Source organism: Erinaceus europaeus, chromosome 1 (genome assembly GCF_950295315.1).
Source record: "Erinaceus europaeus chromosome 1, mEriEur2.1, whole genome shotgun sequence".
Lineage (NCBI taxonomy): Eukaryota > Metazoa > Chordata > Mammalia > Eulipotyphla > Erinaceidae > Erinaceus > Erinaceus europaeus.
Window position 1 is genome coordinate 194211034 of NC_080162.1, and position 24920 is coordinate 194235953.

The 24920-nt window shown below is 40.0% G+C and overlaps 1 non-coding gene across 1 annotated transcript; it reads left to right on the plus strand.

Annotated features, from left to right (window-relative positions):
- Positions 1-202: 202 nt before the first annotated feature.
- TRNAK-CUU (transfer RNA lysine (anticodon CUU)) lies at positions 203-275 on the plus strand. The gene has a single exon. It is a non-coding gene; the product is annotated as a tRNA-Lys (tRNA).
- Positions 276-24920: the final 24645 nt, after the last annotated feature.

The following is a 24920-nucleotide window of genomic DNA, read 5'->3' on the forward strand; positions in this document are numbered from 1 at the left end:
TGGGGGCGGAGACTGCATCAGAATAACTCCTCAGCAACATCTCCTCCTATCCCTTTATATCATGTCAGGGTCACCATATTGATGCCGAACTTAGTGCGGACACCCGATCGGCATAGCGCACTGCAGCCCAGAACTCCTGAGCTCAAGCGATCCTCCAGCTTCAGCCTCCCAAGTAGCTGGGACTACAGGCGCGCGCCACCACGCCCGGCTAGCTCAGTCGGTAGAGCATGAGACTCTTAATCTCAGGGTCGTGGGTTCGTGCCCCACGTTGGGCGCCAGATGTTGTTGTGGTGGTCTGGTTTCAGGCTGCACCGCGGAGAAGAGAGCAGACGTCCAGAGCAAAGGGGTACACAAATCTTTATTATAGGATGGGGGGGTTGGTTCAGACCACATGGAGCCAGCCGGCAATGGCCGACCACGGGGGGAGAGCAGGGAGCGAGACCTCAGAGAGGGAGAGCTGAGAGCCCAGAGAGAGGGGGAGGGTGAGGGGGTTTTTCATTGGGCGACAACCAGGGGTGACGTGTAGGGCCAGGATTGGTTGAAGGGGGCAATGCTAGGGTTTCGCGCGGCATAGTAAAACCTGGGGGCGGAGACTGCATCAGAATAACTCCTCAGCAACACCCCTCTCTCCGTTTTTCTCTGTCCAATCCAACAACTACAACGGCAATGACAACAATAGTAATAATTACAACAACTAGGGTAATAATAAGGGCAACAAAATGGGAGACGATGGCCTCTAGAAGCAGTGGATTCATGGTGCAGGCACCGAGCCCCAGCAATAACCCTGGAGGCAAAATAAAAAAAGACTTATAATGACATTACCAATGGGTGTAACCAGTACTTTTGGATACTCTTGAATGCTTCCTGGTAATTTTGCCTTAGTCCAAGGAACATGAGAGATCTGAGGTTTGCTTGAATTCTCAGAAGTCTGAAATTGAAATGGACAAGTTTCAGTAAATTCAGCAAGCCTTAGCAAACCTGTCAATCTAGTTTTTTTTTTCAATATCAATTAATTCGCATATGAATTCACAATTGCACAATTGTCATTACTGGGTAAAGTCAAAGTCAAGCATTGGATGAAACTTGCTAGATGGGGAAATCTTGGAAAGCATTTTTTTTTCCTCGAGGATTATCACTGGGCTGGATGCCTACACTATGAATCCAGTGGTCCTGTGGCCATTCATTTTCTTTTGATTTTTTTGGATAGGATAGAGTAGTTGAGAAGGGAGGGGAAGATAGAAAGAGGGAAAGAAAGACAGACAACCGAAGACCTGCTTCACTGTTTGTGAAGTGACCCCACTCCCCTGCAGGTGGGAAGCCAGGGGCTTGAACCAGGATCCTTGAGTGAGTCCTTGTGCTTTGTACTATGTGCATTGTATACCACTGTCCAGCCCCCTGGAAAGGTTTTAGATAAGAAAACCTTAACTTTTTACAAACGTCTAGAAAGCTCTCAGAAAGATTCACCTAAAATATTCCCGTAAATCTACTGATTGAAATGAAATTCAGGCTTATGCACAAATTTTTATGAATGTGCTCATGACTAGTACAATTGACTCCAAATTGTTTTCAAAGAAAACTTGGGTCTGCCTTCTGGTGCTAGATGAAAGACTGACTTTCAATTCTATTTCTACTACTGGACTGAGCCAAAACCTTTATCTTCGAGTAAGAAGAAATAGCAGAATGGGAGACCATGCCTATTTCTTTTTAAGAAATACTTTTGTATTTATTTTGGATAGAGACAAAGACAGAAGAGGGAAGGGGGAAATAGTAAAGGAGGGAAAGAGTGACACCTGCAGCACTGCTTCACTATCCCTGAAGCTTTTCCCCTGTCATTGGGGACTAGGATCTTGGTCCTGGGATTGAACCAGGATCCTAGAATCTGGGGTCCTGCACATTGTAATGGGTGCAACTCTACTGGGTGAAGCACTGCTTTGTCCTTTATCATGTCACCTCTGACTTAGTTAATTTGGAATATCATTCTGTTTGTACCTTAGATGAGATATTTCAAAGAATGATGGCAACGATCCTAAATCTTCACTCATGGCAAATGAGGTCCTTCTATGAAACCAGAAATTACTTTCTCTTACCTGTACTGTAAAAAGCTCAGGACAGTAAAAGCAAAGATTGCCATAAACTGAAGAATTTCAAGTGTGGAATGGAGTTTAGCAAGTCTTTCTAATGTCCCTCTGATTTCCAGTGAAGAAACTTCAAGGGACCTTTCCCCTGTCCATCTTGGATCAGAGACATTCCAGACTGGTAATAAATCTCTCAGTTTTTATTGATACCAGAGCCATACTTTCACTGCTCTATTCTATAACTATAAAAAAAAATACCACAAACTCAAAGTACTAAAATAGATCAAATAGTAGAACTCTCTAATAAAACTAAAATTGTTCTTATTTCTGAACCTGCTTTTGTTTGACCCCCCTCACCTCACCCCCCCAACTTTTTCTCCTTAGTCCCACTGCCTTTCTTCATTTATTCGATGAATAGTTCCTAGGAAATATCATGCTAGGATCTTTCTCCCCAAAGAGGAAATAATTTTAGAGGTTGACAGTAACCATCAAAATAGTTCAGTAAGCTATGTTTTTTTCTTATTTGTCCTGTCTCTAATGGTACTAAGGTTAATTCTTGGTGAACTGATCATTTTTCCTTATTAAATCAAATAACACTTTCTTTATGGAAAATTCCTATGCTAGTATTAGCAAAATTTAGAGTGCATTGCCAATCAGAGTTGAAATGTATTCCTCTAAACTTTTTCCTCAAATTAATCAATACCTTATAAATTTTTTTAAATCACTGTAAAAAAACCTATAAAGTCTTTAAGGTAGAAGATCTTGATTATAAGACTTAAAGATCATAAAGGAAAGTCTAACAAACCTTCCTTAGTTAAGAAGTGTGGAAAAAGATCTAGAGTTTCCAGATATCTCAGAGCACACTAATTCTTCCAAGTCTCCATGTGAGTACCAACTCAGAAGCTTTACAAAACGCATTCTTTTGAAGTTTTATGAATATATGATGACCATATCATTACTTCTTGGTAACTGGTCCAATGTCCTGTCTCTCTACTCTTGGAAGGTCAGGAAGTGGAAATAATTATTTCATTTTTAGTCATATATTCAATTCATCTAATAATCAGTCCTTTTTTCATTGTCTAGGGACTTTCCAAAACTCACCTTATTAACATAACAAAATTTTTTTTATGACTCTCTTTACTTAAGAAGGAGGTCGTTCCACAGGCGAGGTCACTAAATGGCTAGAGCATAGGACTTCCACTTTGGAGTTCTCTAGTTTAATCCTTAACACCATATATGTTGGAGCAGAGGTCTGATACTATCTCTCACTATCTCTCTTTCTTTCCCTCACTCTCTCTCTCCCCCTCCTTCTTCCTCAAATGTCACTCTGAAAAAAAATAAGGTAATAAATATTTTTTTTAAAAAAAGAAAATTAAACAGTTTAAGACCTTTATGTAAGAACGGGGACAAAGAACTAATATTTTCTATCAAAATTTCAAATAATCTCAAATTAAACTAGAAAACGAATTAGATACCTTCTCAATGCTCAGAAGTAATAGAATATATACATTATCTTTTGTAATATGATGCAATCCTTTAAAATTATTTCATGAAATTATTCACAACTGTATATCCATATATTATCTAAAGTGATGCAAAGTAAATTGCCCTCATTCAATTATCATGAAAATTAAAATGTGCACACGGCTGGGTCTTTGCCCTACTTTGGATACTTTGGTTGAGTCTCACTTGTTGTTAAAATTCTTAGGGCTCTTGCTATCCGGGCTAGCTTCACCGGTGGGTAACAGAGATGCAGAGACAACGGCTGGGCAGGGAAGCTGTATTTCTTTATTCAGGAACAACGATTCATAAACTGAACCAAACTAATCACCAAACAGAACTCTGCTGTCTCTTTGCGGCGGCACAAGCACTCTCTCTTACTCTGGAACTCAGGAACCCTCTCCAACTCTGTCACTCTGGAACTCTGGCGGGGTTCCTCGGTGCGGGGCCAAGCGGGCCACAAAATTAACACGACTGATCCAATTCTCTTGGCGGGGGAGAACTAGAACCCAATGTAAAGCATACAACACTCACTTCCTAATTACTTGGAAGAATCATGAAGAGCCATCGAATAAACAAGCTTTCCAGTTTCTCCAATGCCAGTTTCCACTGTTTACTCTAGTTTCCTCCCAGACATCCATATTGACAGAATGGAAGATTCTATGGTTTAGAATCAACAGTATCTCTGAATACCACTCCTGCTTCGGTAGTGACCACTCATCAGATATGAACAAACAAAAAATGATATTTTAAAGTTAGTGTCATTTTACTAAGATGTAAATATAGTATTTCCATCCGTTTTATTTTATTTTCATTTCATTATGCAAAATAGAGAGTAAGCCAATACAGTTTTAAGAGATATACAATTTATTTAATTCATGAACAATTAGATGAGAATTTCAAACCCTCCCTGTCGATTACGTATAGTTGTGAGTAAGGCACAAAGGAAAAAAAAAAAAATATATATATATATATATATATATATATATATATATATGAGCAAATAGACTTAAAACAAGTTACTTCACAAATAAAGCAGATTATTGTTAAATTTCAAAATTTGTCAGAACGTCTGTATGGTACCCCAGACAGTCTTAGATCTTTATGTTTTTTTTTTTTTTTTTTAGAGAACAGATTCATTATTGAATTAAAAGCTGAATTTATATAGCCAGAAACTCCTACAGTTTCCTTTATAATTTCATGCACTTATTATAAAATGAAACTTATAATTTCTGGTAATATAAAAGTAACGAATTTTTCCGTTGTAGCAGAAATGATTAAGCCATTATACCAAAGATGGAAAGCAAAAGAACTCACTTATTAATTTTCCGAAGGAAGTGGCTTTATTTTATATTGTTTAGTGGAAGATTTGCCTCAAGATTGCCACTGAACCCAAATCTTTTAAAAAAAATTTTTTAAAGCAGTTTTATGTGCACAGCAAAAGTGAGCTGATGATTTCCCATGCACTCCTTGAAGCTCACACGCAATCTCTAGCTACAGCTTAAACCAGAGTGGGATCTTTGTCACAGGTGATGAACCTGTGAGTTATCTGGTCCGCAGTTTGCATTAGGGTTCACTCTTGATATTGTGTGTGCTGTGGGTTTTGGCAAATGTATCCACCGTTATATCCTCATACAAAGTAGTTTCACTGCCCTAAAATTCTTTTGTACTCTTGTCTATTTCTTCCTCTCTGCTCCCAAGCCTTAGCAGTCAGTGTTACTTAAACAAACATTTATAATAGTAACAGAAGTTCTACCAGCTGCTTTAGAATGTCTTTTTGTACTTCATTGGTTACATAAACTTCTTTGAAGCTACCTCTCTCCAATCACCATCCATTTCTTGCCACAATGTTTTTTTAAAAAATACTACTTGATGCTGGACACTGCTTTCTGAAGTCAAAGGCTGTAATCATCCGCACCAGAATATTTGGTAAAAATAGCAGTTTAAATAACAGTGATGCAGTTGTTCAATTGGGGTGGGGGGAGTATGAATTGAAGGTCTGTGGTGAAGTAAGTTCCAGAGATACAGAAATGGCCAAGTAAGTCCAGGCTCTTGTATTTCTCCCAGTAACATCTGATACACCAAGGTTCTGAGTGCTGAGTACACTTGCATCTGTTTCTACTTCTTGAGTCTCATCCTTATGCCTAAATACTGAGAAAAAGAACACAGGACCAGAACTATAAGAATCTTAGTTCAAAAGTTTTACCTTAGGGAGTCAGGTGGTAGCTTAGCGGGTTAAGCGCACTTGTCGCAAACCGCAAGGACCAGCCTAAGGATCCTGGTTCCAGCCCCAAGCTCCCCACCTATAGGGGAGTCGCTTCACACTCTGCAGGTGTCTATCTTACTCTTCCCCTCTCTGTATTCTCCTCCTTCTCCATTTCTCTCTATCCTTTCTAACATCTATGACATCAGTAACAACAACAACTACAACAACAATAAAAAAGGGCAACAAAAGGAAAAATAATTTTTTTTTTGAAGTTTTACCTTGCAATTGCCTATGCAAGACTTTCTAGGCTTTGAAAGTTTTTATTGCTACTGTTTTGGTTAAGAAACATCACAATTGACTTGCACACAACTTTTGTGAGTATAGAAGTCCTATAATCTTATAATAATGTAAAAACTGTGTCAAGGGAGTCAGGCAGTAGCGCAGCGGGTTAAGCACACTTAGGGCAAAGTGCAATGATCCCGGTTTGAGCCTCGGGCTCCTCACCTGCAGGGGAGTCGCTTCACAGGCGGTGAAGCAGGTCTGCAGACGTCTGTCTTTCTCTCCCCCTCTCTGTCTTCCCCCCACTCTCCATTTCTCTCTGTCTTATACAACAACGAAGATCTCAGTAACAACAGCAATAATAACTACAACAATAAAATCAACAAGGGAAACAAAAGGGAAGATAAATACATATTAAAAAATTTTAAAAAAATTCTGTGTCACAAACTTTAAAAGGAAGAAATGTCTGAATTAGGACAGCAGGATAACTCACCTGAATAGAGCCTGTATGTTTCACGTGCACACCCAGGCTCCCGCCTGGCCTTTGCAAAACTGGAGGAAGCTTTTGTGCAGTGATATCTCTCCCTCTTCCTCTTTGTCCTTCTGTTTCTATCTGGGATGGGGGGTGGGGGGAAGTTCACTTGGAACTGTGAAGCCCCAGAGACAAAAAAAAAAAAAAAGTGCCACAGTTAAAGCCAAGGAGATTGCACAGGACTTGAATTTGTATGCAAGATGTTTGAACCCTTGCACCACCAACAGTCAAAGGTTAGTGATACTCTTATAAAAAGACATACTTAGAACTCGTATTGTTGAATTTTATCTTTATCACAGTCTCCATGGCATTGGACATTGTTACAAACGTTTCTGCTAGCTAATTCCAAAACTAGCTAATTTGGTCAGGGACAAAGCAGAAGTGAAGAAACTGAGGAGTTATCTCAAAATGGAATTCAAGTTGGGAAGATGGCAGTGGTGGTTTGCATGAATGTACGTCATTAGTGAGTAGTGGGCTTAAAAGTGGTCTAAGGAAAGTATTTTACATGTATGTTAGCACAAAATAGATTTTGAAAGCACTTCAGATATCAACATTAACTTATATAGTTATAAAAGAAAACAAGGGGAAGATGTTTTTTTTTTCTTCCTTTTTTTTTTTTTTTGCCTCCATGATTATCACTGGGGCTTGATGCCTGCACTACAAATCCACTGCTCCTGGAGACTATGTTCCCCTTTTATTGCCCTTGTTGTTTATTGTTGTTATTGCTATTATAGTTTTTGGATAGCACACAGAGAAATTGAGAGAGGACAGGAAGCAGAGAGGGGAGAGAAAGATAGACACCTGCAGACCTGCTACACCTGTGAAGCGACTCCCCTGCAGCTGGGGACCGGGGGGCTCAAACCAGAATGCTTAAGCCGGTCCTTGTGTTTTGTGCCTTTTGTGCTCAACCTGCTGCACTACCTCCTGGCCCTCAAGATGTATTCTAATTGTTGCTTTTATTAGCTTTGCATAAATAAGCACGAGACTACTATGTGATATCTTTAAAGTAACTGGTCTCAAGAATCCAACAATTTGGTCATAAAAGATTGTAATTTGATACTAAAATGTTTTAACGATTTTTAAGTAGGAAAACACAAAGCAGAACTTGGACTGGATATGGTGTATGTCACCAAAATAAAGGACTTCTGGGGTGGGGAAGAGTGTTCAGGTCCTGGAACATGATAGCAGAGGAGGACCTAGAGGGGAGATTAGAGTGTTATTTGGAAAACTGAGAAAAGTTACACATGTGAAGCTACTATATTTTACAGTAGACTGTAAACCATTAATTTCCCCCCAAATAAAGGGGAAAAAAGAAAATTTAAATAGGAACAAGAAGGAATAATTACAGAATGAATATTTGAATTAAATAGTATTGTAATGTTTTGTGTCATTATATACTTGAAAATTGACTTCCCTTGAGATGTTGTTCTTGCAAAATAAAGATGAAAGACAAATACAGTAACCCTCTGTTGCTTCATTACCTTATTAAAGAAAATTTCAGGAGAACAGGCGGTAGCGCAGCAAGTTAAGCACACATGGTGAGAAGCTCAAGGACCAGCATAAGGATCCCGATTCGAGCCCCTAGCTCCCCACCTGCTGGGATGGGATCTCTTCACAAGCAGTGAAGCAGGTCTGCAGGAGTCTATCTTTCAATCCCCCTCTCTGTCTTCCCCTCCTCTCTCGATTGCTCTCTGTCCTATCCAACAACAACAACAACAACAACAACAACAAAATCAAAAAACAGCAAAGCCTCCAGGAGCAGTGGATTCCTATTGCAGGCACCAAGCCCCTGGGATTAACCTGGAGGCAAAAGAAAATTGCCTCGGGGCCAGGGGGTGGCACACCTGGTTAAGAGCACCCATTACAATACGCAAGGACCCAGGCCCCCAATGAAGGGGGAAAGCTTCACAAGTGGTGAAGTAGCGCTTCAGGTGTCTTTGTTTCTCTCCCTCTCTATCTCCCCCTCCCCTCTCAGTCTCTCTGTTTCTACCCAATAGTAAATTAATAAATAAAAATTAAAAAGAAAGTTGACTCTGTGCTTAAATGGTATGATATATGATTTGTCTTTTTTTTTTATTTTATTTGTAAAAAGGGAACACTGACAAAAACCACAGGATAAGAGGGGTACACCTCCACACAAATCCCAACACCAGAACTCCCTATCCCATCCCTCCCCTGATAGATTCCATATTCTTTGTCCCTCTGGGAGGATGGACCCAGAGTCATTATTGGGTGCAGAAGGTGGAAGGTCTGGCTTCTGTAATCGTTTCTCTGCTGACCATAGGTGTTGGCAGGTCAATTCATACTCCCAGCCTGACTCTCTCTTTCCCTAGTGGGGCAAGGCTCCAGGGAAGCAGGGCTCTGGGACATATTGGTGGGGTTGGCATCATGTTAGCATTTGGAACCTGTTGGCTGAAACAAGAGTTAACATATAAAGCCAAACAAATTGTTGACTAATCAGGAACCTAAATGCTGGAATAGTGCAGATGAAGAGTTGGGGAGGTCTCCATTTTGTAAATAGTTAGTAGTCCTATTTTAGTTATATTCCAAAGGGCACATGACAATACTAGTTGTTGTTTTATTTTGTTTTGTTTTTTGTTTTTTTCTGAGCCTGACATATGATATGCAGGTGGATCCAAGTTATTGGCTGGGGAGTTGACGTCATGGCTGGAAAAAGGACCAGAAAGCTGGATCAGGGAAGAGAGTACCTCCCAAATATAGGAAAGGTGTATAGATATTGTTGACTTTAAACCCCATCGGTTTGATCTGATCTGGGATCCATATTCGGCTTAGAAGCCTATGTGACTGTAGATCTGAGCTCACATTCTGTGGTCATGAGTAGGAACATTCCAAGCTGCCCCAATATCAGGGCCCATCTTCCTCAGGTGTAACATAGAGTATGTTGTCCATCCTCCCTACAGAGGATGGAACATTCTCTATCACCATTGATCCATGTTGAGGGCAAAATCCTATGGGGGTCCATAAAGGGGTCTATTGTGTTGTTTCTGATAATGATGACTGTTAACAAAGGAGAGAGGGATTTATTAGAGGTCTAGGCCCATCATGTCTCTTTGGGAATCTCAGGACTCCCTAAGGCCCCAGCTCTTGGGGTGGCCTTTTAGTGACTAAAGAGTCATTGGTAAAGTATGCCAGTCTCTTGCCCTTATTCAGTTTTTGCAGTCCTTGCTTTGATAAGGTTAGCTTTGGAGTGAGTGAGGGAAGTGTAATAGGAAGTAGGTGAGGAATCTAAGTAGACACTATTTCATTAGGAACTTATGGTGTCTTTTTAGGTCTTTCTACTTGCTTGCTGCCTATATTGACTCACTACAAACAATTGTGCACTTTTGCTTTCAGGTATATATTTTGCCCTAATTTATGGATACATGTGAGCAAAAGCCCTATCTCATGGGACCTGGTCTATATCTAGGTTTTGGGACTTTGTTAGGAAGTGAACCACCCAAAATGGAATTAGAGAATACTATGAAAGCAAAAGTTTCACTGGAGTAATGAGGCTGAAGGATTGATAATCCATGCCTGAAGTCTCTGGACACAGTCTGAAGTGAAGCAGGCTGAGGTGGTACTCATTGAGTTGATGGGATTGGGATTAGTAGATGCAATATCATTTGGTATGAACTGAGAGAATCATGTAGGAAAGTGAGCCCCGCTCTAGAGGTTCCAGGACTGGGGGAAATATAAGCTTTATAGAGGAAGTGGGGGAGCTTAACACACAGCTATATACAATTTATTTTTCTATCACTTTTCTTATTCACCTGCATCAAGGTAAATGTAGGTGCTACACTTTTATTTATTTAGCTTATGTAAGCCACCTACTTCATCCTAGGAAGGATAGTCTATTAGTGCAAATCTCTTTTCCTCTTGTGAATACAACAGAATTATTTATAATAAAAGTATATATATATACATATATATATATATGAAACATTAACACTTCTAAATGAAGAAAACTCTGAAGAAAATAATTTTGTAACATCACGATGTTTTAATCCTATAATGACATTATAATCTAAAGTCTGTAAGTACGTTTCACTTTGTTTTGAGAGTCATCATTTGTGCTCTGTCAAGTAGATACTTTCAATAAATGCAGACTCAGCTTCATAACATCTCTTCAAGATAGATAACTGTGATGACTAAAGTATAGCTAATAACCAGAATAGAGCAATTGGCTCAGCAGAAAAGGAAGAGTGTGTGTGTGTGAGAGAGAGAGAGAGAGAGAAGAAAGATGCACCACATTGAGCCAACCTTTTTTTAAAACAGGAAGACAGAGAGGCATAGAGAGGAAGAAAGACAACCAAAGGACCTTAGCTTATTCTACTGCAGTGTGGACAGCCCTCAGACCTGAGCCACTCAGATGGCAAAGCAGGCACCCTATACAGGCGAGCTCTTTTGATTGCCAGAAAGCCTGCCTATGTTATAACTCCTGTGACCTATGTATACTGTATGATCTTATAGCTGCTAGTATCCAATCCTGACAAACCTATAGAGAATTCTTCCCAATTTCAGTTGACTTCATATTTGTTCATGAGATGAGAAAGCTCATAGAAGGAAGCATCCCAGTGTTGGACTCTTCGGTGGGGAGGCCTCTTCCTGGGCAAAAACTTTAGGGATTACCTGCTCAGTTGAGCACCAGATGGGGAGGGGCAGGGTTTGGCAGAAGGAATGTCTGGGGCAGCAGGGGTGAGTGACTGGATCTTTCCCTATGTAGCAAGAGGCCCCACCAGAGATCACCAGGGGAATGTTTCATGCACAAAATCTGTTAATTGAACAGCAAAGCAAGGTTTATAAGGGGTCGCAGGAGGAAGTGACATGTGTATACCATATATGGTAGGGAGGAAGTGACATGTGTTTACCATATATGGTAGGGAGGCAAAGGGTCTGGGGAGGGTCAGGACTTTTCCAGTAATTGTTGAGCAAGAGGTTTAATCAGTTAAAGGAATGAGGAAGCAAAGTTATCAGTGACCTGCAGCCAGAGGGAGGTCCTAGGGGAAGAGAGAAGATAGATCAGATATGATCAAAGGAATGGAATGGGTGGGGAAGTAGGGAGGGGCCTTTCAGGCAAAACAATGATTATGTAGATAATAAGGGAGTGCGCTATTGTGAGGCAGGGAGACTGATAGGCGGGACAGATCCTGCAGGCCGTGTCCTTCCTTGCTCGACCTCTTAGTAGAGAGAGACTGATAGGATTGGTCGTGCCCCTCAGGCTCCCACTATTCAGTAGGAGGTCCCAAACCATGCTCAACAGTATCCTCACAATTTCCCTACATCCCAATAGAACTAAAATAATTTAATATAATTTAACATAGAATCCTGCTGAAATAATGAGTTTAATAAATTGACTATCTTCACAAGAAATCAAAATCATCTTAGTGTCACAAGGATAAATAAAAATACTACAGTAAATCCTGTGTAGGGTAAAGCACTGCCCATAACCTTCTTTCCTTTGTTTGTTTGAAAAGTTCTACTGTGGTCAGTTATAGAGACTAGAGAGTAAAATATTAGATCATTTATTTCTTCATAAAGGGACTGGATGTTGTATAATAAAGGCCTTCTTACAATCCAGTGATAGAACTGAAAAAAAAAAATTCTTACTTACATTAAATGAAAGTGGACTTGCTAAAACCTGTGAGTGTGAAGGAATTATTTTGTCTCTGTTTCTTTGAAGGTAAATGCTCAACGGACCCATGAGTCACTACTGAATTATTGTTTGTTTTAAAAAATTATATAAGATACTTGTTGGAGGGTTTCAGGTGGTAGTGCACCAGGTTAAGAGCTCATAATTCAAAGCCTAAGGCCTTCGAATAACCCACACACACACACACACAACCCTGGCTTCCCACCTGCAGGGGTTCACTTCACAAACCATGAAGCAGTGTTGCAGGTGTCTGTCTTTAAATTAATAGAGAAGTTAATAAGTAAGTGTGTATTTAATTTATAAAAAAGGTCAAACAAGGGGCTGGGTGGTGGTGCACCTGGTTGAGCACATGTTACCCTGCTCAAGGACCCAGGTTCGAGCCCCCAGTCCCCACCTACAGGGGTTAACACTTTATGAATAGTGTAGCAGTGTTGCTGGTCTCTCTCTCTCTCTCTCTCTCCTTTTCTATCACCCCCTTCCCTCTTAATTTCTGGTTGTCTCTATCTAATAAATAAATAAAGATGATTTGTTTTTTAAAAGACTTTATTTATTTATTAATGAGAAAGATAGGAGGAGAGAGAAGAAGAACCAGACATCACTCTGGTACACGTGCTGCCAAGGATAGAACTCAGAACCTCATGCTTGAGAGTCCAATGCTTTATCCACTGTGGCACCTCCTGGACCACAGGGCAATTTAATTTTTTTATATATTGATATATAATTTTCTTCTATTCACTTCACATTCTTTATTCAGTTACTGAAAGTATGCTAATACTGCCACTGAGATACTTTTTAAAATTAATCTCACATTTCAGTCATACCAATCCCACTGCCTGGTTGCTCTGTTATCCTATTCTGTCAATGATTTAATATAATACACACTGGAATACTACTCAGCTACTAATAATAATGAACTCACTTTCTCCAACTCATCTTGGATGGAGCTTGAAGGAATTATATTAAGTAAGATAAGTCAGAAAGACAAAGAAAAATATAGGATGATCCCACTCATAATCAGAAGTGGAGAAAGAAGAACAGAAATGCAAAGCAGAATTTGACTGAGTTTAGAGTATTGCACCAAAATAAAAATCTCTGAGGGTAGGAGGTAGATGTTCAGCTTCACTGCGGGGGGTCTGGGGGTAAGGATACAGACCTTTGGTGGAGGGAATGGTGTTAATACACACTCCTATTAATTTATAGTCTTATAAATCACCATTTAATCAATATAAGGGGGAAAATAGATTGAATGTCTCAAACTTTTTTATACATAGACCCCAGTTCTGAGTGTATATTCCTTTAATCTAAGCACTTAAGGCTTCAAATTCATAACCTAATTGAATTTTAATTGTGGGCTTAAAGTGTTAATACATTTCCAGTAGTGGCATTATTTTTTTCAAAATATTAAATCAAATATAGTCTTATCCCAGAGCAACCAGAAGCAGCTAGCTGACTCACTAGATTAGATAGAGCTATATGTGAATGACACTAAATGTACCCATCATGATGAGGTCTTGTGCGATAAGAAAATCCTAACAGGAATTTCAAAGTCAACCAAATTTCCAAATAACTTGGTTATAATAAAAACTATTGATTGAGAATTGTACCCCTCTTGTCCTATGGTTTTTTCAGTGTTTCCATTTTATAAATAAAAATTAAACACACACACACACACACAAGATATCAGGCTCAGGCAAAAACTAGTAAAGACATGGAACCCTTGGAATATACATAAAGTAGACCTACTAGCTTTCTCCAAAACAGAGACTCCAAATCTTCATCTGCAATATTCTTGTCTTTAGTTTCATAACTAGTCAACAATTTGTTCTGCTTTATATCTCAACTCTTTTTCAGCCTTCAGGTTCCAGATGCTACCATGATGCCAGCCTGACTACCTTGGGCAGACTACACCAATAATGTGTCCTGGAGCTCCACCTCCCCAGAGCTCTGCCCCACTAGGGAAAGAGATCGAGAGGCTGGGAGTATGGATCAACCTGCCAATGCCCATGCTCAGCAGGGGAGCAATTACAGAAGCCAGACCCATATTGATTCTGGGTCCATACTCGCAGAGGGATAAAGAATAATTAAGAAAGCTATCAAGGAAAGGGGTTGGATATGGAGGAGTTCTGGTGGTGGGAATTGTGTGGAACTGTACACTTCTTATCCTATGGTCTTGTCAATATTCCCATTTTATTAATAAAATTTGTTTAAAAAAGAAAAAACAAACGACATCAGGATTGCAGTTCAAACCTCCAGCTCTTCACCTGCAGGGCAGTCACTTAGGTAATGAAGCAGGTCTGCAGGTGTCTATCTTCCTCTCCCCCCTCTGTCTTCCCTTCTTCTCTCTATTTCTCTGTCCTATCTAACAATGACGATATCAGTTACAGCAATAATAATAACTACAACAATAAAACAAGGGCAACAAAATGGAAAATAAATAAGTAAATTATATAAAATAAGAAAAGAAAAAACAAAACAAAAAAACCCCACTATTGATTGCCTTCTTAAACCCTAAGACAGCAGGGCCTCTCCCCAACCTTTCTAAAACCCCATATTTCTCCCAGTCCTGGAACCTCTGGGGCATGGTTCATTTTTCAACAGGCTTTTCTCGACCCTTATGACTTGAACTGCATCTGCTGATCTCAGCCTAATCAGCGCAACCAGTACCACCTCCACATGTTTCACTTCAGACAGTGCCCACAGATGACAGACCTATGGTGTCAAACCTTCAGCCCCAGTACTCTGGTGAGACCATTCCTAGCTCATAGTACTCTTTAGTTTCACTTTGGGCTGTGCACTTCCTAATAAAGCCCCAACACTTAGATATGAACCAGGGCCCAAGAGACAGAACACATGTGCACGTGTATCCATAAAATAGAGGAAAATGTATACTTTAAAGCAAAAGTACACAATAGTTTGCAGTGACCTAATAATTGCAGCAAGCAAGTAGAAAGACCTAAAAAAGACAACCTAAAGTACTTAATCCAGTAGTTTCAGCTTAACTTAGACCTAGATACTCTCCTCACCTACTTCCTATTTCACGTCCCTCAATCACTCTAAGGCTAGCCTTGTCAGACAAAATAAAGACTACCAAAGCTGGATAGGGGAAAGAGACAGCATACTTTAATGATAACCAGGCCACCTCATCTCTTGGGGCCCTAGTCAGGGAATCCTGGGATTCCCACACAGACATGATGGGCCTAGACCTCTAATAGATCCCTCTCTCCGCTATCACTGGTCATCTCCATCAGAAACAACATAATAGATCTCTATGTGGACCCCCAGAGGATCTTGCCCTCAATGTAGATTAATGGTAAGGACTGCCCATTCTCAGAAGAGAGGATAGACCAGCATCCACTACCACTTGAGGAAGACGGGTCTAGCAATGGCTGCAGCCTAAAATGTTCCTAGCTATAACTACAGAATGTGAGCTCAGACCTACAGGGATGCAGAGGTTACACAGGCTCCTGCACTGAATAGAGGCCCCAGATCAAATAGATGGGGTTTACAGTTAATGGTATTTATATACTTTTCCCAGATTTGGGACCTACTCTCTTCCCTGATTTAGCTTTCTGTTTCCAACCCTGACACCATCTCCTCAGATAATACCTTTGGCCCACCTGCATGTTAGCTGCCACGTTTAGGCAAAGTTAGTAAAGTCATAGGCCCCTTGGAATATACATAAAGTAGATCTACTAACTTTTTCCAAAATGGAGACCCCAAATCTTATCTGCTACATTCTTGCCTTTAGGTCCCAGATTATAAGACAGTTTGCTCTTCTTTATATTTTAATGCTTTTTCAGACACCAAGTTGCAGATGCTACTATGACTTCAACCTGACTTCCCCAGGTAGCTGGCCTCACCAATGTACCCCTTTTAGGAATCTGTGTTTCAAATAAAGAAAGAACAAGGTCATATCACGAGTTTACATATTGGATTTTATATAAATAAAACGAAAAGAAAATCCCCAAAGTCAAGGAATATAATCATTTTTTTTCTTTTGTATTTTTTAATTCTGTTTCTGGTCACTTTTCTACATCTTCTTCCTTCTTATGATCACCTCTCTTTCCCAGAATCTGCAACTCTTACATTACTTGGTTTATGTCGGGCTAGAGACAAGAGAGACAGATGGCTTAGGAGCCAAGCTCCTGGCGATAAGGCCTTTCAAATCTTTATTCATCTGAGTACTCCTAGAGTCGGGCAGTAGCACACCTGGGTAAGCCACGTGGCACAAACCTCAATGGTTGGCATCAGCCTCCTGGTCCATGCACATGCTCCTCCAGGCTGGAAACCAGAAACCCCCCAGTCGGAAAGGGAAATGGCTTGATAATACCATGCATGGTTAGGAAAGGGGCAGAGAAAGGTAAAAGTGGGCTAGGAAAGGTCGGGACTTCCTTAGCAACTGTTGCTAGGAGTTTAACTGGTAGGATTAACAATATCCTGCAGTTTTGAGGGTAGGAAAAGAACATATTAAATGAGCAGAATGGGTGGGGAAATAGGGAGGAGGCCTTAAGTCTTTTGTTAGACAAAGCAGAAGATTGATATGTAGATAATAAATGGGCGGGCCATAGTATCAAGGAATGCAGAGTGAAGCAGGGGGAGCTGGCTTAATGTTTTAAGGAATGCCAGGCTCCTGGAGGCAGAAAAATGCAGGGTCTCTGGATACAGGGAGTAGTTGACAGGGAAGCGAAAACTGGGATCCATATTTTCTCCCCAGCTCTGCTTTAACAAGAGGCAGTCTGACAGGGAGGTTCGTTTCCTCAGCTCCCCATTTTTCAATGGGAAAAGCCTCACCACGCTCAACCTGGTTCTCACAGTGTTCCCAGCAGGTTTACACTGATCCCCTCATTGCTCAGGTAGCATCATCAGAAGCTTTCTAGCCCCATAAGCACTGTGGGTTGTATCATTTCTTTTGCCTAAACTACAATATTTTAAACACTTTATTTATTTACTTATTGTCAGAGTTTCATTGCTCTGGGCCAAGTTTTCAGACAGAAATAGAGAGACAGAGACAAGAAGTAAGGGAATGATACCACAGAACCCAAGATTTTTCAGTGTGGTGTGGGCTGGGCCTCAACCTGGGTCCTATTTGTGACTGGACAGGAACACTGGGCTGCTTTATTGATCCTTGTTTCAACTATATTCTACTAGAGTCGATGACACTTACTTCACATTTTAATGAGTTGTATAAAAGACTAAGGATGGCACCAAGCCCCAGTGATAACCGTAGTGACAATAAAATAAATTCATAAAGAAATTTGATAGGACCTTGATGGAGATGACATTAAATCTGTATATGGTTCCCAGAGAGGTTTCCTAAAACGTAGATTTGGATGCCTCTGAAATCAGAATGAAAACATACCTAGTAGAGTGAAAATGATTTTACATTAACTCAACAAAAAAAAGAAATGCAAAAGTTAAGTGTGACAAAATATTAACATTCTGTTGGAAATTCTGCATTTAGCGTGCTGAATTCTATGCCCTTTGCAATGCTCTGATTGCATTCATATACATATATTATACATAAAGATCATTGAAAATGGATATCATATGGGTTCCTCTCTAAACAAAAGTAGTATTTTTCTAAAACCTTCTCTCATTAAAAAAATGGATATAAATCAAAGAGCCATCTGCCCTTAATTTACATGAAAAATTTGGATATTTCCAGGTCCAGACATAATCCATAATCTATCAAATTATACCAAATGGCATATGCAACCTGAAATAACACCAGCATGGATGTATAGTAAAAAGGAGAGATGACAGGGTATTTATTATCTACTCAAGCTCCAGAGTCTGCACTACAAATCCATGGCCACCTGTGCCAATATATATATTTTTTGGACAGGACAGAGAGAACTTGAGTAAGGAGGGGAGATGGAGAGGGGAAGAAAAAGGTAGAAATTCCTGAAGATCTGCCTCACTGCTTGTGAAGCAGACTCCCCCCTTGCAGGTGGGGAGCAGGGACTCAAACCCAGGTCTTTGCACTTAATACTATGTGCACTTAACTGGGTGCACCACTGCCAGGCACCAAGTATATATATATGTATATATATATACATATATATATATATATGACATCTATTCTATTATTCTTGGGAAAGACCTTAGTATTGCCATTCTTACTGATTGAGGCATCTCTGCCTAGAATGATTGAAATTTTAAATTGTTGAGCAAAGCAACTGCTAAATTACTTCATTTGTTGACTTTTTTCATGAAAGTTATGTCTTATTTATATGTAATTAGATTAACAAAAGTAGGTACTATTATTAGACTTTCATAAGACAAGTGGTATAAAATAAACCTTCAGAAAGTAAGGGATATCTATATATTTCACATATTTATGTCTTTTTATGTACACACTCTGAAACATCATTTATCATCATCATTTCTAAGAATACAGGAGGTCAGAGAGTGGCACATTGCGTTAAGCACACATAGTGCAAAGCACAGGGACCTACCTGCTCAGGGATCCTGGTTCAAGGTTCCCCACTTGTGGGAAGTAGTGGGGGAGAGTGCTTCACAAGCAACAAAACATCTATGTGGTGTCTATTTCTCTTTCTCTCTCTCGCGCGCGCGCTATCTATCTATCTATCTCTCTATCTCCTCCCTCCTCTCTCAATTTCTCTCTCTGTCCTATCCAATGAAAAGAGAAAAAAATAGCCACCAGGAGAAGTGAATTTGTAGTGCAGGCACCCACCCAATCCCAACTATAAACTTGGAGGCAAAAAAGAAAGAAAGAAAGAAAGATTTGTGGGATGCCTTTATTTCCAAGGATTATGTTTTTGGGAAACTCTCTAAAATTTCACATTCTGTTAAATATGATTCATATTGAATCTAAATAGCTCTGTCTGTTCAATTAATCTTATTTTGCTCCTAACACTATCCACATCCTGTTCCCAATAAGAAAAAAGCTGTGCATCAGAGCAGCAGTCATTTATGTTATACATCAGCAGCGGCTCTAAATGATTTATCAGATATTTCGTTAACAGTCAAATTTCAGTCAAATTGAAAAAAAAACCTAGCTTTATTCTTCTCATTTTCAGATTTCATTAACTTTAATGACATTTAGAAATGCAGAATGGCCACACGACTGGACCATTAACTCTTCTGAAATATGAATTTTCAGAATTAACGTTTGAGGAGGAAACAATCTGACACACACAAAAAAATCTCTGTTTTGAACTCGGGTTCTTGAAGCAGAATCTGACTTAATTTTACAGTTATGACAAAGAAATGTAGGCAAGTTATTCCTAGAAGGATTCATGGCCAATTAAATTTTTCAAACTGTATAATCTGAAAATTAGTGTTTGCAACAATATCAGCCACTCAACCTTGAACATGGCATTCTGTGTGGAAGCTCTAATGAGCTATTTTTGTGCATTGCACAGTCCTTGACATTTGCCATAATCCTCAGACCACCCAAATATAGCAATCTGCTATTGGAAAAGACAGCCTACAAGTTTTCTTTTGTCTTCTTATGGCCATACTTTTAAAGAGTCATCAGTTATCCACAGACTTCACTCATCATGCTAATGGCTTCTATAAATACTTTGACAGATCATCCCTCCACAAATTGTCTAGCAAAAATAGGATAAGAAACGTGTCTTGGGGCCAGGCGATAGAGCACTGGGTTAAGCACACATAGTTAAAAGCACAAGAACTCTCAAAAGGAGCCCCCAGCCCCCCACCTGCAGGGGGGTGGCTTCACAATCGATGAAGCAGATCTGCAAGTGTCTCTCTCTCTCTCTCCCTCTCTATCTTCCCCTCCTCCCTCAATTTCTTTCTGTCCTATCCAATAAAATGAATGGGAAAAAAAATGTCCTCAGGAGCAGTGGTTTCATAGTGCGGGCAACAAGCCCTGGTGATAAAAAGAAAAGAAAAGAAATGTATCTTCAGGGATAGAAAGAGAGTCATGGGTCATGAGTTGACTTTCCAACTCTGGTAAGATTGGTCAGAAAGTCATTGGAAATGCTACCCATAAGACTATTCTATTAGGTATAAAAGAAAGAAGGAGGAGGAGGAAGAGGAAGCGGAGGAGGAGGAGAGAAGGAGAAGGCAGTAAGAAATAAAAAAAAAGAAGAAGAATATTAAGTATGTAACAATACAAACAGGAAATCCTAGGTAAAAGTATTTTAATATGCAAGATCATAACAACCATGATATTTTAAAACTTTCATCTCTCAGTATTTAAACTAGTAGATTCTATTTTGTTTATCTTAAGATTTGTTCAAGAACTCAATTGAAAATCATATCACTTTTTACCTAGGTCATCCTCTTAAATAAAACCAAGCACCATATAAGACAATCAGTTTTCATATTCATTGTCAATTGATTTTTAAAATTCCAGAATTTAGGTCACCATATAGCTAGAAGTCTGCAGTGAACAAACAAAACCCAAGCTAATCACAGTCTATCTCCAGATTCTATCTCCAGATTATCTATCTCCAGTCTATCTCCAGATTCTATACTATCTCCAGATTCTAATTTACAGCCATCTTGTCAACCATACCCAATGAGAAAGGGATGAATGAAGGCTAAAATTCAATAATGATTAAGATGAATATATAATTCATCCTCCCAACATCTGGGATCGAAAGAGAGTTCTATTAGTAATTATTATAACCACCAGGACAGTCAACAAGGCTAGTTAATAGCATTGTAAGTAATTATTCCAAAATAAGCTAGGACTTTCTTTCCTGATAGTCATTCAGAATCTACGACAATGCTAAACCCTATAACATATTTCCCCTTATTTATTTCACACTCACAACATAGATGGATAGCAGGTGCCATTATTCCTGCTAGACAGATGAGAAAACTAAGTCTTGGAAAAATTAAGTAATTTAGCAAATCAAGGAACTGGGATTTGCTCAAAGCCTGGGGTTATCCTGCTACATGGCTGCTGCTGTGAATTATACAACAGTGACATTCTTACTCTTAAAAATCAACAGGAAAATGTGCTCATTGTAATCTCTATTTTTATTGCTCACCTTTCTCTCTAATAAAATAGCAGAAAATAAACACATGAATAAAAATAAATAAAAGTGCCTAGATTAAAAACTAATAGGTACAGAAAACAGACATACAGATGGAGACAAAAAGTTCTTGTACTTGCAAGAAAAAAAAAAATTATGTCACCAGAACTTAACCTGGACTTTATGCCTGTGGAATCCTACTTTTCCTGATGGAATTCTTCTATTCCTTTTTTCCAGGTAGGAAAGAGAGAGAGAGAGAGAGAGAGAGAGAGAGAGAGAGAGAGAGGAGGAGGAGGAGGAGGAGGAGGAGAGAGGAAAGACACCACAGCAATGCTCCACCACTCCTGAAACTTCCCCTATGCATGGTGCTCTCATGCTGTGGTAGGGGTTCAAACACAGGTTGTCACACAGGGTAAAATGCATGTTCTACCAAGTAAACTTTCTCCAGTTTTCCAATTCCTTATAAATATTAAATTTACTTATTGACTAATAACAGAAAGAACCAGAGCAGTCGTCTGGCATATGTGACTCCAGGCTGAGTACAGTTTCTCCTAAACTGGGTAACAGGATTGACTTCCACTTCACTAAAACCATTGTTTGCATCCCTTCTAGAAATACTCCTCCCTGGAGCCAGGCGGTGTCTCAGTGTCAGTGGGTTAAGCGCACGTGGTGCAAAGCTCGAGGACCAGCGTAAGGATCCGGGTTGGAGCCCCGTCTCCCCACCTGCAGGGGAGTCGCTTCACAGGCGGTGAAGCAGGTCTGCAGGTGTCTCTCTTTCTCTCCTCCTCTCTGTCTTCCCTCCTCTCTCCATTTCTCTCTGTCCTAACAACGATGACATCAATAATCTTCTTCTAGCGTTTGCCCTTCTTCCGTAGCCAGTCAACAGCATCAGGTTGAGCCTGATGTAAAGTTTCGAGACCTCCTTTGAATCTGGAGAGGTGGCAGTCGTTGACTATGTGGGTCATAGTCTGTCTGTAGCTGCAGGGGCAGTTTGGGTCCTCTCTGGCTCCCCAGCGATGGAACATAGTGGCCCACTGGCCATGGCCTCTTCGATAGCGATTGAGGAGGGCCCAATCATAACGTGCTAGGTCAAAGCCGGGTTGACGCTTGCAGGGGTCTGTGATGAGGTGATTGTTCTTTACCTCAGCTGACTACCAACTCTGTTTCCAAGAGTCTGGAATAGAGAAGTTCAGTGTAGGCGTAGGAGACCAGATTGGGTGACGAGACGTCAAGCGTTGAACAGGGTGGGCGAAGATATCCGCGTATATTGGCATCAATAATAATAATTACAACAACAATAAAACAACAAGGGCAACAAAAGGATAGATAAATAAAGTGAGTGTACCCCCTTTGGAGAATTAAAAATAAATAAATAAATAAATAAATAAATAAATAAATAGAAATACTCCTCCCTTTAGAACTAAAACATCTAAACCAGCAGGGTCTTAGGTAGCAGAGATGGGAGACAAACATGTTAGTAGTAGTGGATAGCATAGTGGTTTGTGACTGAAACCACTGCAGTTTCTATCCCTTGGTTTCTAGGTATGCAAATGCTAGCTATAGGACGAACAGCTGTATATACTGAGTGCTGAGTCAGGTCCTATACCACCTCCCTGAGGACATCCATTGCCTTGACCCATAAGGTATTGCCTCCAAGCAATGTCATATCCGAGTCTTTAAAAGGCTGTTGCACTGCAGGGCCACTATAAAAGCTGTATGGAGATTAAAAAAAAAAATTAAGGCCTATCATTCCCCCTTATAGGTATTTACCCAAGGAGACTAAGACACTAACACCAAGAGTTCTCGGCACACTCCATGTTTTGTGCATTATTTTCAATAGCCAAGACTAAAACAAGTAACTACTGAAGGATGAATGAAGGATAAATAACATATAGATAGACAACACACACACACACACACACACACACACACACACACACACTCACTCACTCACTCACTCACTCATTGGAATAGTCTGTAGTAAGATTATGAAATATTATCATTTGTGTGACATCAATGACCCTTGAAGATACTATGCTCAGTTAAATGTCAGCAAAAGATATAAATAATAAGGCTTCACTTCCATCTGGAATCAAACAAAACAAAAAAACACAGCATTCACAGAGAGAAGAGTGATGATCAGGTGGGAAGAATGGATGAAAGGGACCAAACTGCACAAACTGACAGATACAAAATAAATAGGCTATGGGAGGGAGGAGGATTTTCAACATGGTGGCTGAAATTACTTTGCCTGTTTGGAAGTTTGCTAAAAATAAAGATTTAAAGTTATCATTACAAGAAGAAGTGTATAAGTATGCAAAATGATGGATAATCTCTAGACTTGTATTGATCATTTCCTACGTGTACACATATTAGATTGTGATGATGTTCACCTGGAATTAACATATTACTGTTTGTCAACTACAACTCAGAAAAAAATAAATAAATAAAAGCTGTTCTACCATGCGTCAGACTAGCTGCTTCTGGCTGGTGTGGATCACAGTAAGATTAGAAGGCAGGAGCCCTGGCCCATTGTCACAGGTTTTGTTTGTTTGTTTGTTTGCTTTTTTATCCTCGATGAATCAATTCCTTGATGGAAAGTGAGACTGTGTAGAATATTAAAGCATCCAGTAAGTTCACCAGTGGTGGTTTTGAGGCTAAGAAGATAGCACAATGTTCATGCAAAAAGACTTTCATGCCTGAGGCAACAGAGATCCCAGAGATCTCAATCCTCAACTCTGCCATAAACCAGAGCTGGTCAGTGCTCTGGATAAGAAACAAAAAAATGATGATTTTTGCAAAGAATTGCAGAGAGGGACAGCAAATCTATATCCACATCCAGGATAACAATGTGTTCTAAGGAGACCAGGCAGTGGCGTATTCAGTTAAGCGCACACATTATTAAACACAAGGACCCAGGCAAGGATCGGGTTTAAGCCCCTGGCTCCCCACCTGGAGTGGGAGAGATGGGGATGCTTCATAAACCTAGAAGCAGTTCTGCAGATATCCATCTTTCTATCTCCCTCTCTACCCCTCCTCTCTCTCAATTTCTCTCAGTCCCATTCAATTAAAAAATAAATAAAATGGGTAGCCGGGTGGTAGCGCACCTGGTTGAGCAGACACACTACAGTGTGCAAGGACCCAGATTTGAGCCCCCAGTCCCCACCTACAGGGGGAAAGCTTTGTAAGTGGTGAAGTAGGGCTGCAGGTCTCTCTCTCTCTCTCTCTCTCTCTCTCTGTCTGTCTCTCTCTCTCTCTCTCACCCTTCCCTCTCGATTTCTGGCTGTCTCTATCCAATAAGTAAATAAGTAAAGATAAATAAATAAATGTAAAAAATGGACCTTAAGAGCAGTGTATTCTTAGAGCCAGCACTAAGCCCCAGCAATCAATAACCCTGGAGGGGGAAAAAAAAGGTTCTAACAAGAATGAAACTACCAAGTAGCAGATGGGTTACCCTGGTGAACAGTGCCACACTGGGGACTGTGTGTTAGACTCTGCTGCTGGCAAAGTGAGGACTTAGCAGGGGCTTTGGCCTGTTAATCTGGTGAGCGAATGCTCATGTTGCTGTTCCCTTGTGTCTTTTCATCAGTGATACCATTGCCACTTTGTTCATGAGCCCACCGAACAGTGTCAAGACTGCCTGGTGAAGGTGACTGTTATCAACAAGACTAGTCATTTTAATCACTACTTCTGAGACTATGAT